Consider the following 19,172-nt stretch of genomic DNA (forward strand, 5'->3'; position numbering starts at 1 on the left):
GCCTGATCATTCCTCTGGAAGCTTCATCTCAAAGGGGTACCCAGCCGTGTGAGGTGTCAGTCTGCCCCTACTGGGGGGTGCCTCCCAGTTAGGCTACTTGGGGGTCAGGGACACGCTTGAGGAGGCAGTCTGTGCATTCTCAGATCTCAAACTCCATGCTGGGAGAACCACTACTCTCTTCAAAGCTGTCAGACAGGGACATTTAAGTCTGCAGAGGTTTCTGTTGCCTCTTGTTTTGCTATGCATGTCCCCAGAAGTGGAGTCTACAGAGGCAGGCAGGTCCTCCTTGAACTACAGTGGGCTCCATCCAGTTTGAGCTTCCCAGCTGCTTCATTTACCTACTCAAGCCTCAGCAATGGTGGGTGCCCCTCCCCCAGCCTTGCTGCCACCTTGCAGTTAGATCTCAGACTGCTGTGCTAGCAATGAGGGAGACCCTGTGGGTGTAGGACCCTCTGAGCCAGGCTTGGGACATAATATCCTGGTGTGCTGTTTGCTAAGACCCTTGTAAAAGTGCAGTATTAGGGTGGGAGTGTCCCAATTTTTGAGGTGCTGTGTGTCAGTTTCCCTTGGCTAGGAAAGGGAATTCCCTTACCCCTTGCGCTTCCCACATGAGGTGACACCTCATGCTGCTTCAACTCTCACTCAATGGGCTGCACCCAGTGTCTGACACACCCCAGTGAGATGAACCCAGTACTTCAGTTGGAAATACAGAAATCACTTGTCTTCTGTGTCGCTCACACTGAGAGCTGTAGCCTGGAGCTGTTCCTGTTCGGCCATCTTGGAACCGCTCCCCTACTACACACTTTTAAACAACCAAATCTCATGAGAGCTCACTCATTATCACAAGAACAGCAAAGAAGAAATCTCTCCCCATGATTCAATCAGCTCCCACTATGCCCCTCTTCCAACTTTGGGGATTACAATTTGACATGAGATTTGAGCAAGGACAAAGATCCAAACCATATCAGAGAAAGAAAAGTATTATTGGATTATTAACTATATTTTTGCCATTCATACACAATTTTTTTTTGTTTCATTTTATTAGTAAGAACAGTTGGCATATTTTTAAAAATTCATTTTCTCTATGAACAGACATTGCACTAAAGGCGTAGTAATGTAGCCATAGTAACAACAACCTTCAAACCCTAGTACAATTCTTACCTAGATTAACTCAAATGCTCACAATAAAGATCTATTAGACAGAATCATGGTCATAAAAGCTACTTAACTCATACCTACTGTCCTGAAAAGAATGTATAGATTTAAGAAAAAATTGCAAGGCATGTAAAATAATAAGGAAAACACACTTAAAAGAGACAAAGCAACAGTCAAAACTATATTCGGGTATGACAAAGATGTAGAAACTGACTAGTATTAATAATGTACCAAATTTTTTGAAATTATTTTGGAAAAGGTGAGCAATATGCAAATGGATAATTTTATCAAAGATTGCAATTATAAGAAAGAATGAAAGGGAAATGCTACACATGTTAAACAGTAAGAGGACTAAGAAATATTTGTGATATGCTCATCTGTAGACAGAACAAAATTCATAAAATATTCACTGAACTTAGATCCGTGGAAATTATTCAAACAGAAACATAACGAGAACACTTAGTGAAAAACTATCAAAAGAGACCATTCATAAGTCATGCAACATTGTCAATCCATCTAATATACCTAATTTCTTGAAGGTAATGACACAAAACCACAAGTACAAGATCAAGGAAAATCAGTCAAATGAATATACAAACTCTGGTTCATTCATGTAATGAAACACTGCTTAACAATAAATAGCATGGATCTATCAATTGCTGTAACATCAGGGTAGAATCATCTTGCAGTCTGATGTTTGAGGGCAGGAAGCATTCAGCACAGGAGAAAGAGGCCGGAAGATTCAGCAAGTCTGCTCTTCTGCCTTCTCCTGCCTGCTTTATTCTAGCTATACTGGCAACTGATTAAGGGTACCCACCCAGATTGAAGGTGGGTCTGCCTGTCCTAGTCCATTGACTCAAATGTTAATCTCCTTTGGCAACACCCTCACAGACACAATCAGGAACAATACTTTGTATCCTTCAATCCAATCAAGTTGACAATATTAACCATTACAAATCATATATGCATTGTCCTAAGTGAAAGAAGCCAGACTCAAAAGACAACATACTATGTGATTCCTTTATATGAAATGTGAGTAAAAACAAAACAATGGGTACTGAAAAGAAATCAGTTTTTGCCAGAGTTTGGGGAGGAGAGGAGATGAATTTACCATGGAGGGGTATAGTAAAGGAGTTTTATGGATAATATTACATTTCATATGAAATTATAGTTGTGAATATACAACTAATTTCATTTTTCAAAATCCATAGAAGTGTACTCTACAAAGTGTGAATTTTACTGAATGGAGCATTTAAAAAGATTTATCAGGATGTGAGAAGAAAGAGGAAATGTAGACTGTGATAAATGAATTGAACTCTATTACACATAAATCATATAACTCTACTGAAAGGGATAGGAAAAAATGAGCTGAACTGAGTAAATTTTGAAAACAGCTTTTCAACTAAATGTAAGGCCGAAGACAATAAAATGCAAAAATTCTTTCTATACACATTGTACTTCATTGGACAATTTAGTATTCCTCACAGGGATACGCATTAGCGATTCTGAATCTATACTATTTATATTCCAGCGTGGAAGAAAAAGTTAAATACATTTTAGAAAACAAAAGTCACTGCTGAAGAAAGAGAAAAAACATCAGGAAATGGGGAAATACTAGAATAAACTCTGTGGTGGTAATGGATTGAAGTCAGAAATATCAGTATGAACAAATGTCATTTTATGTGTATATGTGTATATGTATAAATATATATTTAACATTTAACATGTGTATGCATACATATTTAACGTGTGTGTCTACATACATATTTAACATTCACATACACACATGCACTAACATATATATACACACACATACAGATCAAAGGACATAAATTAATATGTATATGCATGACATAATATACATACACACATTTCCCAGCTTGATCCTTGAGAGGGACTAGAAGCAGTGACAGGTCAGTAGCAAAGAACACACCTAGAGTCCAGATGTTGGTTCTTAAAAGTCATTCCTCAGTGAAAGATTACAAGTCCCTTAAGGGATCTGATTGATTCCAACCACGTGGCAGAAAAATACAAAATAATCTTGGAGCATCTTTTGGTGCCATGTAGCAACGGAGTGCTAAAAAAAATTAATACTTAACCTGGATGTCCTCAAAATATGAATCCATGCACATATAAATAAATACTGGTTGCAAAAATACATGGAGAAGAAGTAATAACTTCCTTACAAAAGAATTTTGGTTCATAACTATAAAATAAAATGGAAAACTACAATTAGAATAACCCAGCAATAATTGCTGCATGCAAGATCCAATTATGGATGTTACATTTAGGAGGTGACTTTTTAAGCAGAAACAGCATATTTGCATAGTCTCAAAATATCTCCCCCTTACATTTAATAAATTCCAAGAGGATAAAAAAACAGTAAGTTTATATCCTAGCAGATGCCACTCTAAGCAAAAGATGGATAACAATATCAATAATGCATACAGGCATACCATGAAGAAACCGTGGATTTGGCTCCAAATCACAACAAAAAAGTGAATATCATGAAAGAGCAAATCACACATGTTTTGTGGTTTCTCAGTGCATATGTAAGTTATGCTTACACTCTATTGTAGACTATTACATGTGCATTATGTCTAAAAAGATAATGTACATACATTAATCAAAAACACTTTATTGCTTAAAAATGCTAACAATTATCTGAGTCTTCAGCGAGTCATACTCATTTTGCTGGTTGAGGATCTTGCCTCAACGTTGATGGCTACTGATCAGGGTGGTGGTTGCTGAAGGTGGCATTGGCAATTTAAAAAAATAAGACGACGATTAATTTTGCCACATCTATTGATTATTCCTTTGAGGAAAGATTACTCTATAGCATGTGATGCTGTTTGAGCATTTTCCCCATAGTAGAACTTTCAAAATTGGAGTCCATCCTCTTAAATTCTGCCCTCCCTTATTGATAAGTTTATGTAATATTCTAAGTCTTTTGCTGTCATTTCAGCAATGTTCACAGCATCTTCATCAGAAGTAGATTTCATCTCAACAAAACACTTTCTTTGCTCATTCGTAAGAAGCAACTTCTAATCCTTTCAAGTTGCATCATGATATTGCACCAATCCAGTCACATCTTCAGGTTCCACTTCTAATCTTAGTTCTCTTGAAATTTCCATCACATCTGTGATTCCTTCTGCCACTGAGCCTTGAACACCTCAGTGTCAGTCATGAAAGTTACTCAACTTCTGCAAAATCCCTGTTAATGTTGATATTTTGATCTCCTCCCATGAATTATGAATAATCTTAATGACATCTAGAATGGTGAATCCTTTTCCGAAGTTTTTCAATTTATTTTGTTCAGAAGCATCAAGAGGATCATAATCTATGGCAGCTGTACCTTATAAAACACAGTTATTAAATAAGACGTGAAAGCTGAAATTACTCCTTGATCCATGGGCTGCAGAATGGATGCTGTGCCAGCAGCCATGAGAAACAACATTAATCTCCTTGTACATCTCCCTCAGAGTTCTTGGATGACTTAGGTGTATTGTCAATGAGAAGTAATATGTTGAAAGGAATCTTTTCTTCTGAGTGTTAGGTCTGCATAGTAGGCTTAAAATATTCAGTAAACCATGCTGGAAACAAATGTGCTGTCACCTAGACTTTATTGTTTTATTTGTAGAGCACAGGCACAGTAGATTTAGCATAATTCTTAAAAGCTCTAGAATATTTAGAATGGTAAATGAGTGTTGGCTTCAATAGTCCTTAACAAGAGCTGCATTAGCCTGTCCTTCAAAGCTTTGAAGCCAAGCATTGACTTCTCCTCTCCAGCTATGAAAGGCCTAGACGGCATATTCTTCCAATAGAAGACTGTTTTGTCTACACTGAAAATCTGTTGTTTAGTGTAGCCACCTTGATCAGTTATCTTAGTTAGATCTTCTGGACAACTTGTTGCAGCTTTTCCATCAGCACTTACTGCTTCTTCCTGCAGTTTAATGTTGTGGAGATAACTTCTTTTCTGAAAACTCATGAACCAACTTCTGCTAGCTTCCAACTTTTCTTCTTCAGTTTCCTTGCCTCTCTCAGCTTTCATTAAATTGAAGATACTATCTTGCTCTTAATTATAAAGTCAAAGCCAAATTTGGGGCTTAGGCTTAATGAAATGTTGTGGTTGGTTCGATCTTTTATTCAGACTGCCGAAACTTTCCCCATATCAACAATAAAACTGTTTCTTTCTTATTATCTATGTGTTCACAGAGTATTACTTTTAATTTCCTTAAAAAACTTTTCCTCTGAACTCAAAACTTGTCTAACTGGCACAAGAAGTCTAGCTTTTGGCCTGTCTCAGGTTTCAACATTCCTTTTCTAAGTTTAATCATTTCTAGCTTTTGATTTTAAGTGAAAGATATACAACTCTTCCATTGACTTGAACATTTAGAGGCCATCGTAGACTTGTTAGCTGACCTGATTTCAATATTGTTGTGTCTCAGGGAATAGGTAGAGCCAAGGAGGTGATGAGATGTGAGGGATCTGGGGTTCAGTTGAGTAGTCAAAACAAACAGAATTTATTAATTTTATGTCTTATATGGGCACAATTTGTGGTACCCCAAAACAATTACAATAGTAACATCAAAGGTCACTGATCACACCTTATCACTGATCACAACATAACAAATATGATAATAAAGTCTGAAATATTTTGAAATTTACCAAAATGTGACACAGAACTATGAAGTAAGCCAATGCTGTAGAAAAAATTGTGCCTATAGATTTGTTGGTGCAGGGTTGCCAGAAAACTTAAAAAAAAAAAAAGAAAGAAAGAAAACACACACACACACACAATATCTGCAAAGCACAATAAAGCAAAGCACAAGAAAACAATGTGTCCCCGTACAGACATAAGGTATCGCCTGGTCTGAGGCAATGTAAAAAAGGATAGATAACTTCCATAGTATTCTTATTTATAGTGTATACCCTCAACTTAAAAAAGAGAAAACATTCAGACAAATTCAAACTGAAAGACATGCTATAAAAAACTGTCTAGTGTATTTCAAATGTGCGAAGGTCAGGAAAGATAAAATACTGGGTACTGTCAAGATTGGCAAAAACTAAGAAAATTTAAATGCGAAGTGTGATTCTGGATTGTGTACTAGCACAGAAAAGTATATAATAGAAAAAAACACTGGTGAGATTACAATAAACTCTCTAATTTATTTTATAGTATTATACCAAGAGAAATATCTGAATTTTACATTGTTATTTTATAAATATCTAGCATGGAATATGTGGACCTTTGAAGGTTTATATATTCCTATTCTTTTTTCTAAGATTAAAAATAACATCTGCAATATATTAGTAATCAGGTTTCTGATTCTGTTTTTTTTTTTTTTTTTTTAACTTAAAAGAAAGTGCTGAGTTGTGATAAGTAGAGAGCAGTCATTTATTTGGGGAAGATACTATTTAGTGATAACTCTGAACAAACCACCATTTTAAGTATGAAAAAAGATATAACATAAAATTTATTGAGAACAAAAATCTTAATGCTGATTCACTGTGCAGACAGAAATATTTCACTTATAAGGAATCAAAAATTAAGGAAGGAGAAACAACAAAGATGTAAAACTACATCCAGGAATGGTAAATCAACGTTTCAAATTCATTGCATTGTGAATTCAAAGTAACAAATTGTTTCCCTGTTCCCAGAAAATAGATTATCACCACTTGCTTACAAACACTGATGGATCTGTTTCAGTTTTGAACAAACACTTGGAGTGCAGTTCAATGTATTGTGCAATATAAAAAGTTAGAAAGCATGACTTGTCATAATGCAACAGCGATTTGCAAGAAAAATATTGAGTGTACTTATTGACATTTCATTTGGTTTAATTTTTAGAAAGTCACCTGCATAGAACTGGACAAAAATCTCATACAGTGCTAACAGGTGGGCTGTTCTTATAGGATAGTTGTTTGTTATTGCCTGTAAACAGTATACTAGATATGTAAACTGTCTAGAAATAAAGTGAATCTAAAACTTATACTAGAAGTAAAGCGGCTTCACAATTATCAGATTTTTATTTTCCTTTGTGAAAAGTCTGCAAGCAAGAAATAAATCTAATTAAAACAGAAAAATTATAGCTGACCTAGCAAATTTTTCCATCAGTTGTGGCATGACAAAAAATATTGGGCTTATCTTTTATGAAAGCATCAAAAAGTCAATGTCAGAACGCATCCTTAAAGTGACACCAGGACACCTGTCTGAATAAAGGGGAGATGACGAGAGTAACGCGACTGTGTCTGGTGTTTTCCCGCTTTACTTGTGTTACTTTTGTATGAGCACCGTGTGTCATTTAAAGAACTAACCATTACAAGTGGTCTCTTTCCCCTATTTTGTTTATAATCCATTTGGATCAATTGCAATGGTTACTGCAACAAAGTGGGGAATAAATCAATCACAATGGTTAGTTCTTTAAATGAATCATCTCAAATTTCATTCATTCAAATATCCCAATATCTAAAGAACACCTGACACTTAGGAAATAGCGAATAAATACATGTTAAATAAAGGTCAGTTTACTTTTTGGGCATATTTATTTTATATTAACCTTTCTTGAACATTAAAATATTGATTATAAATTGTCTATCTAAAATCCAGTGTTGATGCTATCAATGGCTAAAGCTTCTTGTTTCTGCTACTACTATAACTTTGTTTGTATAAATTCCTCCTTTTTGAGCTCCATTTGTGGGAATCAAGCTTTGAAGGCTAATACACTGAAGAAATAGATTTTTTAAAAATAGGAATATAGAAATATAGAAATACAGAACTGATAGTGTTCAGTAAAAATTGGAAAAATCTCTGAGTTTAAACTTGTCACCCTAACAGCTGTTCAGACAGATGTAACTAGGAAATCATTTACTATTTATGCAAACGTTTTGCATATAGCACTCACAAGAAAGAATTTCAAGAGTTTCTAATATCTGAAGTCCAAATTTGAGCACTATTAGTAGGATTCTGAGCAGACAACTGCACCTAGTATTAATAAAACCAAGAAGAGACTCTGTTTATTTTTATTTATTTATTTATTTACTTATTCTGGTTAGTGCCTTTTGTATCTTTTCATTTTAAACTTTAATTGGTAAATAAAAATTGTACATATTCATGGGGTACATAGTGATGTTTTGATATATAATATATAGTGGGTGGACGAATTGAAAAAGTAACACATCTGCCATGTTGAATTTAACAATGGGTGATTCATGCTTTGCCCTTGAATTTGTGTCTATTTCACAGATATTTTAAAATACCATCTTAGAGTCTGGGTGTGGTGGCTCACACCTGTACTTCCAGCACGTTGGGAGGCCCAGGTGGGTGGATAGCTTGAGCTCAGGAGTTCAAGGCAGCCTGGACAACATAGGGAGACCTCATCTCTACTAAAAATACAAAAATTAGCCACGCCTGGTGGTGCATACCTGTGGTCCCAGCTGCTTCGGAGATTGAGACAGGAGGGTCACTGGATCCTGAGAAGTCGGGGCTACAGTGAGCTGTGATTGTGCCACACTGTATTCCAACCTGGATGACAGAGCAAGACACTCTCTTAATTTAAAAATAAAACTAAAACTAAATATCATCTTGGAGTACTATTTTTATAGAAGAAATGGGGAGAAATTTTTATAATAAAATTAACTCAAATATATTGTGGAGTCAAGTGTAAAAGCTTATGCATTTTCTTTTTATTTAAACCATATACTCTAAAAGCTACTTTCAGCATGCTACATTGGGCTAATCAAATTCTCCAAAGTTATGAGTTCATTATTCGTTGCACTTAAGAGCCATGGCTAAAAAATAAGTGCAAAGAACAATTCTAGAATAACATTGAGATTTAGCAGTCTTTTATGTCTCATTCTAAATATTAGATTTTATTTTCAGATTTTATATTCTAACAGCACTGAGCATTTTATGGATTTTTTCTTTAAATTAAAAGTGAGATGAGCACTTGCATGTTAAAAAATAATATCCAATGCCAACGTTAGTTACTTCACAATTTCATTTATGCCTAATTCAGAACAGCAATAGCCACTTTGACTGTTGAAATGATTAAAGGCAAAATTAGGTATCTGTAGTTGATCTTCTATCCAATGACTAATTTCGAAGGTGAAACTTTTTAATTAAGTATTTTATATCCTGAATTACTTCAAAATATAAGTTTGGTAGCAAATATTAAATCCACAAAGAATGACATTCAGTTCTTGAATGCACTACGCATTTGTTTATTTCTAAACAATTGGATATGCTGTTACATCTCCTTGTCTATTTTACCCTATCAGGTCAGAGTACACCTCTCATTTTTCATTTGATACATTGTATTTTACATATTGTGGTATACATGTGAGTATTTGTTACATATTCATAGAATATGTAATGATCAAGTCAGAGTATTTTGAGGTATCCATTACCTCAAGTATTTATCATTTTTATGTGTTGGGTACCCTTCATGTCCTCTCTTCTAGTTACTTTGAAATATATAATGTATTGTTACTGACCATATTCACCCTACTCTACTTTCAAACATTAGAACTTACTTCTTCAATCTAGCTGTACATTTGGACTTATTACCTAAGCTCTCTTCTTTTCCTGTACTATACACACATCTTTCCCAGCCTCTGGTATCTATTAATATTATTCGATTCTCTACCTCCATTCGATGAGATTTCTTAACTCCCACTTACGATTTAGAACATGTAACATACTTTTCTGTGCCTGGTGTATGTCACTTACCATAGTGACCTCCAGAGGCATCCTCCAGTGCCATCCATGTTGCTGCAAATGACATAATTTCATTTGTATCACGAAATAGTATTTAATTCTGTATATATATATGACATTTTCATTATTTCTTCATTTGTTGATGGACACTTAGGTTGATTCCATATCTCTGTTATTGACAGTAGCACTGCAATAAACATGTAAGTGCAAGTAACCATTTAATATACTGATTTCTTTTCCTTCGGAAGAATATCCATTAGTGAGACTGCTGGTTAATATGCTAGTTCTATTTTTAGTTTTTTTTTTGGAAGTCTCCACACTGTTTTGCACAGTTACTGTACTAATTTACATTCCCACCAAGATTATATGAGTTCCTTTTTTCCATATCCTAACTAGCATCTGTTGTTTTTTTCTGTTTTTACTAATAGCCATTTCAATTCGTTTAAGAGGATATCTCATTGTAGTTTTGATTTGCATTTCCCTGATTAGTGATGTTGAGCATTTTTTCATATACCTGTTGGAAATTTGCATGACATCTTTTGGGAATTTTCTATTCCTGTCCTTTGTAAACTTTTTAATGGGATTATTTTTTATTTTTTTATTTTTTTTACTCTTGAGCTATTTGAGTTCCTTGCATAGTCTGAATATTAGTCCCTTGAATAGTTTGCAAATATTTTCTCTCATTCAAAATGATTTCTCTTCACTCTGTTGTTTCCTTTGCTGTGCAGAAGTTTATTAATTTAAAATTGTCCCATTTGTCTATTTTTGATTTTGTTGTGTGTGCTTTTGAGGTTTTGGTTACAAAATGTCTAGACATATGTCCTTAAGTGTTTTCCCAATGTTTTCTTAATGTAGTTTTGTAGTTATGGGTCTAATATTGAAGTCATTCATCTGTATCGAGATGACTTTTTAAATATGGTGTGAGATAGGGGTCCACTTGCATTCTTCTGCATATGGATCTCCAGTTTTCCCAGTACCATTTATTGAAGAGGGTGTCCTTTCTCCAATGTATGTTCTTGGTGCCTTTGTCAAAAATCATTTGTCTGTAACATACGAGTTTATTTCTGGATTCTTTATTCTGCTCCATTGGTGTGCATGTCTGTTTTTATACCAGCACCATGGTGTTTTGGTCACTATGCCTTGTAACATATTTTGAAGTCAGGTACTGTGATGCTTCCAACTATGTTTTGTTGTGTTTTATTTTTAAATTCAGAATTGCTTTGACTGCTTGGGCTCTTTCTTGGTTCCACATGAATTTTAGGATTATCTTTTGCTAATTCTATAAAAATAATATTGATATTTTGATAAAGATTGCATTGAATCTGCAGATTTATTTGGGCAGTATTATCATTTCAGTGTGTTCATTCTTTGGTTCTGATACAGTCTGACTCTGTCAAAATCTCATCTTGAATTGCAATCCCCATAATCCCTACATGTTGAGGGAGGGACCAGGGGACCATGGGGGTGGATTCCCCAATGTCGTTCTCATGATAGTAAAGCAGTTCTCACAGTTTTATAAGTATGTCTTCTCCCTTCACTCTCTCTTCTCTCTCCTGCTGTCATGTGAAGAAGATTCTTGCTTTCTCTTCACCTTCTGTCACGATTATAAGTTTCCTGAGGCCTCGCAGACATGCAGAATTATAAGTCAATTAAAACTCTTTTCTCTTTAAATTACCCAGTCTTGGGTATTTCTTTATAGCACTGTGAAAACAGACTAATTCAGGTTCCGCGAGCCTGGGATGATTTTCCATTTGTTTCTGTCCTCTTTAGTTTCTTTAATCAGTGTTTTGTAGTTTTCCTCATAGAGATCTATCTAGTCATATTATCCAGGAGTCTGCTTAGAGCCTTATTTTACTACAGCTGAGCTTGCATTCAAGTTGCAACACACAGTCCTCTTCACTTTTCTAGAGCTATGAGCCCTGCTGCCTGGTATTGGGGGAGGGGCAATGCCACCCCTTGGCCACCCCCGCTGGTGTTTCACTAGGTGATATGTACTCAAGTCCACTGGCTCCAAGCCCAGAATGGCACCCGGAATTGCAATCCTTGTGAACTAAATTGCCTTTCATATTTATTTATGACCCCAGAACACTTTAGCCTGGGATTTTAAATAAATTTGAAAGACAGTTTAGGCCACAGGTGGGGTTAGCTGGAACTCAATATCTGACCCCTGGGGTGGACAATTCACCTCTAAGGTTGGTCTAAATGGGTCTCCACGGGCCCAGGTTCAATTCTGCCCTATGTTGATTTCCACTGTGACAGGGCAGCATTGGATTCTAATGCAAAGTCTGACAATCGCTGTGCTCTCCTTCCCCCAAGCAAACAGATTCTTTGTGCCATATGGCCATTGCTGGGGGGTGAAGGAGGGGCAGTGTAGGCAATGCAGGACTGACTTTCCTACCTTCTTCAGTGTCTCTTTCCTTGATATGATGTTATACCATGTACTATGATCACTGACTTGATTTTTGGTTTTTATGAAGGTGCTATCTTGTGTGGATAGTGTTTCAGATTGGTCTTCTTGCAGGAGGGACGATCACTTGAGGGTCCTATTTGGGCATTTTTGTCTGCCACCTCTAAAATCAATGTTTTAAATGTTTTCTGGGTTGTAAGCCTTTTAATCCTTTTATTGTTGTGATCCACTGCTGAAGAATTATTGTTTCCCTTTGGAGGTGTCATATTTCCTTGCTGTTTTATATTTTATGTGTCCTTAGGTTGCTATCTGCAAATATGGTGTAACAGTTGCTTTTTCTGATTTTTTTGGATTGGCTTTAGTATGGGAGGACTTTTGGGGGGAATGTATCTATGGAGTTGGTTGGGTAGGGTTCTGCGCTTGTACAGCCATACAGTCTGTATATGATTTCTTTGACTATAAATCAGCATTAGTGGCATCTGTAATATCCTCAGTGACTGAAGGTGTGGTTATTAGTGGAGGCTCTGTTGAAGTTTTGCTGGGGACAGGGATAAATGGTATGGCAGTCTTCGGACCCCATGGTGGCATCTGTGGGATGAGCATGCTTGTTCTTGGGCACCAGAGCAATGTACACTGGCACTGGTATAAGTTGGTCCAGGTTGACCAATACTTGGGCTTCCAGGTGGCTTGCTTGGAAGCTAGTAGTGGCAGTTTTGGGTCAGGTGTATGGGTGGGTTCTTCGGCTCCAGGGCAGCAGGCCTGGTGTGGAAGATGATGATAGCCATGTTGTGACAACCCTCCGGGTTCTGAGCAGCGAAGGCTGGTGTTGGTGATATTTGTATTGAGCTGAGCTGACCAGTCTCCAGGCCTACATGTGGTACAGGCAGATAGGTGCCAGCTGTGCTAGCAGCAGGGTAAGGGAGGCCCAACCTCAGGATTCCAGGAGGAGTGCTCAGGTGCCAGTGGTGGTGGACAGGGATTAGGCAATTACCAGGTCCCTGGACTTCATGGTCCTGCATGAGGGTCGTGAAGCCAGGCTGGGCAGGCTTGTCCTTAGGCCCCTTGAAGGTGTGTGTAGGTATTGGATGTTGTAGGCAGCAGTGAAATTATCTGCAGGACCCTGGCAGAATGCTTGGGTGGAGTTTAGCAGTGGGTACGCTGAGGTCCTGCTACTGAAGATGGTGGGCAGGGTAAGAGGCAGGCAGGTGGGGAAGGTCTGCTTCACTTGCACTCCAGCCCCAGTGGCAGCAGCCTGCAGTGATGGCAGCCATGGACACGGAACTTTGTGTGGGCTCATCAAAATGAGTTGTGACTCTGCTGCTCAAGGAAGCAAGTTTGCTGCCAATGCCCCACTCTTCCACTCTTGTGACAGCAGCCAGCCATGGTGGTGGCTGCAGGCAGGGGATCTCAGTGGAGCCCCGGGGATGTGGAGCTGCAGGTGTGGTTAGGCCCCAGTGTGAGGTGCTGTCTGTTCACAGTTGGGCTCTCAAAATAATGCCTTTTTGGAGCTCCTTTGGACTTGGGGCATGAGTGGGACTCAATGTGAGCTTTCTCTCTGGAGAAGTGTCATCGTACAGTCTCAGGTAGCTCCCTATTTTAGAACCAGTAAAGTTTGAGAGGCTCTACCATGGCTAAGATTGCAGTAATCTATTCTCTCACTTACCTTTCCTCCACATTGGGGAGTTTCTCTAGGCTCCAGCCCATCCCAGCCAAAGAGGTTTCCAGGCTCCTCTCTCCTTCCTTGCTTAGGTGTTTCCTGTGACTTCTCTGTTGAATTTGTATGCTTGTTTTGGATAATTCTTTCAAATTGTGATTATCTACTCATAATTTGCTTCTTCTTAGTAGAGGAGGCTACTACAGTTTTCTTTAGTTAGCCATCCTGAAATCCCCTCTCATTTTTTTTTACTATACTAGCAGAGCATCGTCCTCAAAAAGTTTATTTTAAAAATTTCTATTTGTGCTCCCTTGTACCTTAAACAAAATAAATAATTTATGTTATTATTAAATTTAGCTTGTATTAATAATATGTATTACTCCAGGTTCTCTACCAAGCAGAGATCAAGAAAGCATTATGTATGTAAAAGATTTACTGGAAGAACTTTTATATATTGGGAAACCAGATGAGGCTGGAAAACCATCAAACTACAATGTAGTACTAAACCCTTTGAAAGAGAAGAATGAAAGGACAGGAAAGCATCAATTCTCAGATCACAGTGCAGTTCACTCTTAGAAGAATCTGGAAACTTACATGACTGAGCCAACTTTTATATCGCAGTCAGATGTAGTAGTTGGTTAAGAATACTCCCTCCATAGGAAAAAGTCCCCAAGCAAAAGTAGTGACAGATTTGGACCTCTGCAGTCGGAGCCATGGGTTGCTTATGACTCTATTAGTAGGAGATCTGAGATGTGCATTTTCATGACAGTCTTCCTCTTGTTTCACCCAGATCTACTTCTCCAGCAGATTTGTGTGAAGGCTTTTCTTTTGTATCTGCAGGCCTTTCTTCCTGAGAGGAAAGTCATAAGAGGAAAGTTAGTAGGATGAATTATAGGCCTAGGCTGCAAATGTACCCAGGGCTCCAATTGGTACTCATTCCCCCACTCTGTTATACATTAAAATTTTTTCTCACTGTCAGCTAGTACCTTGGCAAGTGACACTTGCTTTTCTTGTGTGGCTTCTGAATGCTTCATAATCTTATGCTTCTTGGTCTAGGATTGCTGCATATGTTTATTCACAAACATAGTACAACACAGAATTACTATGAGAAACTCAAATGAATTAACTGGACATCACAAAGATTATTTCCTCCCTAAAAGCAGCCCTATCTCTTCCTACTGATCAAGACCAATTATTCCTGACAGTATAGTGACAATTCTTTTCACCTGGTAAACTTTGGGCACAAAGAGTCTGAACTTCCCTGGCAGTCATAAATAGTAGTGCTTCTAGTCACCAAAATGCACCATCTTTGAGGAACAGGACCTTCAAGCTGATGAACCCAGATTTGCAGGGATGGGAAGCCCCAAATCCTTCATTAAGTCAATAGGAAGAATGGTAAGCGGAGCCACTCGTTTTTCTCCTCCTTGGTTTCAAAACCTTCTGCTCTTTCTAATGACAAACAACTGTTTTCTTCCTATGAAATACCACATCCTTTTTGATTATTATCTCACACCTGGGACTTGAGGAGGGTGCGTTTAGAAGCTCTTCCAACATCCTGTGATACCAGCTGCTTATAGATGGTTCTGTGTGTGACACAATGAGTGAAGCCCATAGGTTTGGGCTTTGTCCCTCACATCCTTCACTGTCAAGAGGGTTTCCTGATCAGAAGTTATGCTGTGTGTTATCAGGCATATCATAAGGCCCAGTGAAGGATTTTGGCTCAGATTCAAGGGTGGCAAAGCAGACTTGTAACCAGAATAGGTATCTATGACCTTTGTCAAAGGGAGAAACTCCACATAGTCAACTTACCACCAAGTGTCCTTTAGGTTTCTTTAAGGGACATTCATATTAAAGGTTGACAAGTTGGTCATTCAGAGGCAGGAGTAGCTAGATCAGCTATTACAATTAAGAGTCTAAGCTCTTAGATCCACATGTAGGCTCCAGCTTTGCCACTCCATTCTCTGACAATTCAGCCAGTTTTCACGTGACTGATAATAAAGCATGATGTTAACCAAATTTTATGGGAGGTCATTGTCTTGAACTGACTTCCTGCACTAGGCCTCAGTAGACCAGACCAAACCAGAATGGAGTCACTCCTGATAAGTGCCACTTAATCAAACTGAACTTTGAAATGGGCAAAATTTCAAAAAGAAAACCAAGCAAGATTCCAGTAAATCCAATTTAGCATAATGAGGAAGTTCCCTTGTTTTGACTCTGTAAGGAAAGTTACCCTGGAACAAGCAATTCACTTTCCATTCATTATTTCTTTCCTCAGTCTTTTTCTGCCTATGAAGTCATCCTTTTCTGCTCAGCTCAGAGAAGCTCTCATTCTATAGAATAGAATGCTACCCCAATTCATGAATCATGAATCTTGAACAAAAGCCAGTTACATCATTAACTAAATGTATTGTAGTTTTGTCCTTTGACACTGGCTAACACCAACTGGCAGATGACTGACCTGGGACTTTGTGCCAAGAATGATTTGAGCCTCACCTTCCAACAGAGAGGGTATCCTCCTCACCCATCAGCAAGGGGGTGGGCCAGTCACAAATCCCCATCTTACTGCTGCATTTCTCAGGCCATTCTTGGCATCACTTGTGTTAGCTTGGTGACACAAGAATCCAACATCAAGATGGCATTAGACATTCTAGAGGATCAAACAACTTATTGCTGGTAAATGCCTTAAGAGAATTTTCTCAACAGGGAAGAGAGGCTGTTGGGAAAGGTAGTTTGTGGGGTTTTCCATCCCCAGTTGATTGCATAAGAATGGGCCTTGATCCTAGAAATTCTTTATTGCAAAATATAAAAGGCCCGACAGCCTCTGAAGGGCCTATTGTCTTACATGCAAGTATCTTTTCTTATAAGCCCAGTGTGCACTCCTTTGTTCTGTTTAAGCTTGTAAGTCAATGGTCCTCAGGAGCACACCCAGTTTTTACTATTTCAGACTCCATGGAGGAGGGGTTGGGTTCTTCTGCTTCAGACTGACAGGGGTGCACGTAGACCAATTGCCCATTCTCAGCTGTCTGCCTAGGTGACCTGCCTGGGTGACACGCTAGCCATAAGGTATCACAGCACTCTATTAAGCTTATCTTGTTCTGTCTCTTCTCTCTGTAAGTAAAGTGTGTTGTTCTATCCAGTGTTTGACCATGTTGCATTTTTCTCAGTGACTCCAGTTCCAAGATGCAATAGGTAGAAGGGTCTGGATCCTCCCCTTGGGACAGATAACTGATGCGAAGTGTTCTGTTCCAGAGAGCATAAGGAAGTTGGGAGAGATGTCAAACAGCAGTTCTAACCCAACCTCTGTGAAAAAAGGAGAAAGGAAAGAAGTTTGTCAATTGCAGTGCAGTATTAAGAAAATTTGGCAAGGCCAATGGAAATTCCTACAGGAAAAATCATCTGTCTGAGGATTCTCGCAGCTCATGGGAATAGGCTATCTTGAGCATCTCCACCATGCTCAGTCATCACTTGGAACAACCATGAGAAGCATGTTCAGCACCACTATAGAGATGGATTAGACTGCAGCAGCTGGGACCATTATCCATTTGCTTTCCTCACAGTAGGATATGCAAGACCACCAGAGTGGGCTAGCTCATTTGGTACCACCACACCTAGTGATGTCAGCCAAACACAGAACATTTATGTCAGAAAGAATAAGAATCTATCAAAGCACAAAGGGCTGTTAAGGCTAAGATCTCAGGAAAAAAACAGTGAAGCAGAGTCGGGAGTCCAAACTTGCGTGCTGCTTTTGCCCTCAATGCATCTGTTAATTTTAAGCAGCATTCTTCTCTTCCATGCACCTATTAGTTTTAAAGTAGCTCTTTTCTCCTCATCGCACCTGGAAATTCTAAAGAAGCTGGGACAAGTCTGAGAATTTTAACAGAATTGACAATGAGATGGCGACAAACGGAAGAAAGGCTGATATTCACATATCACATGTGAATATTCACATATCACATGTGAATATTCACATATCACATATCCCACATGGGTGGGATATTTTGAATATCAGTACCTGTCAAGAAATGTTTGCAAAAAGAGGAAACCAATAGAACCTGGAATATGTTGGACAGCTGAATACAAAACATTTTAAAATGTAGATAAAATGGACAATCCATAAATTACCACCCACACATTTATCTTTCTAAAACTGACACAAGAGATTGTGTGTGTGTGTGTGCATGTGCGTGTGTGTGTATACATATACACATACATACATATACACACATCCACAATTTAAAACGTTTCCACAGACCACAATAGTTTTCCTCACCGGTGAAATTTCCACACTTCTTTGTAGGAAAAAAGAAAACCCTGATCAAAGTCACCCATGTTTTAAAAAGAAAAAGGAACATTTCCTAGCCCATTTTTTAGGGCTGGTGTAACCTTGAAAATTGAACCTAACAAGAATAGATTAAGTTGAAGAGTATATAGTGAATCCCTCTCCTGAGTACAAATGCCAAAATTCTGAAGAAAAACAAGTAAACGAAAACAAACTTGAGCCAGCGGTATATGAAAGATTAAATAAAATATTTGCATTTGAGTTTATACCAGGAACTCAAAAATTTTTACATTTAAGTATCAATCAATATATTGCACAATATTCACACAAAAACCTGAGGAAAAACATAACTGAAACCAAATTGAATATCAGAGATGTTCTCAAACACACAGTTAAAGAACTAACAATAACAAAAATATGTACCATAGTAATTTAAGACTCCCTGTTGAAAATAACTGAAATAATCTTGAGAAGAGACTTGAAATGGATTATAGTTTGTGGTCCAGAGATAATGAGTGTGCATGAGATATGGTTAACACTTTAGTACAAATTAACAGTTCCTCAGGTAAATGGACATAAATGGTGAACATTGATAGGTCAAAACCTCTGAGGCTGAAAAGCAGGATAGAATAAATTTTATTTCTGAAGGAAGAATTTTGAAAATACAAGCTCTTCATCAATGTACAAAATTAGACATTAGAATAGAAATAGATGCAGAAATTAAATAACTGTCTACATAATGTAAACAGATAAGATAACATGAATTGGAACATTGTTTAAAACACAGACATTGTCAACCATTGATTAGAGTTATGATCTCACAAGTGAAAGAAATGAACTTATTTGAAGAGTTGCTTAACTGATCTAGAGGATCTAACTGAAATTTGATGCAATATATACAAAAGTGCCTAGAAAATGTCATAGACAATAGTGTTGAATTGAAATTAGAATCTTTATA

The 19,172-nt window shown here is 37.7% G+C and overlaps 1 long non-coding RNA gene across 1 annotated transcript; it reads right to left on the reverse strand.

The window, feature by feature from the left end:
* Window positions 1–8,211: 8,211 nt before the first annotated feature.
* LOC126940181 (uncharacterized) lies at window positions 8,212–17,234 on the reverse strand. The gene is made up of 4 exons (XR_007720646.1): window positions 16,429–17,234; window positions 14,530–14,785; window positions 9,887–10,061; window positions 8,212–8,680 (listed from the first exon to the last, which is right to left on the reverse strand). It is a non-coding gene; the product is annotated as an uncharacterized LOC126940181 (long non-coding RNA).
* Window positions 17,235–19,172: the final 1,938 nt, after the last annotated feature.

This window comes from Macaca thibetana, chromosome 17, assembly GCF_024542745.1.
Source record: "Macaca thibetana thibetana isolate TM-01 chromosome 17, ASM2454274v1, whole genome shotgun sequence".
In the NCBI taxonomy this organism is placed as follows: domain Eukaryota; kingdom Metazoa; phylum Chordata; class Mammalia; order Primates; family Cercopithecidae; genus Macaca; species Macaca thibetana.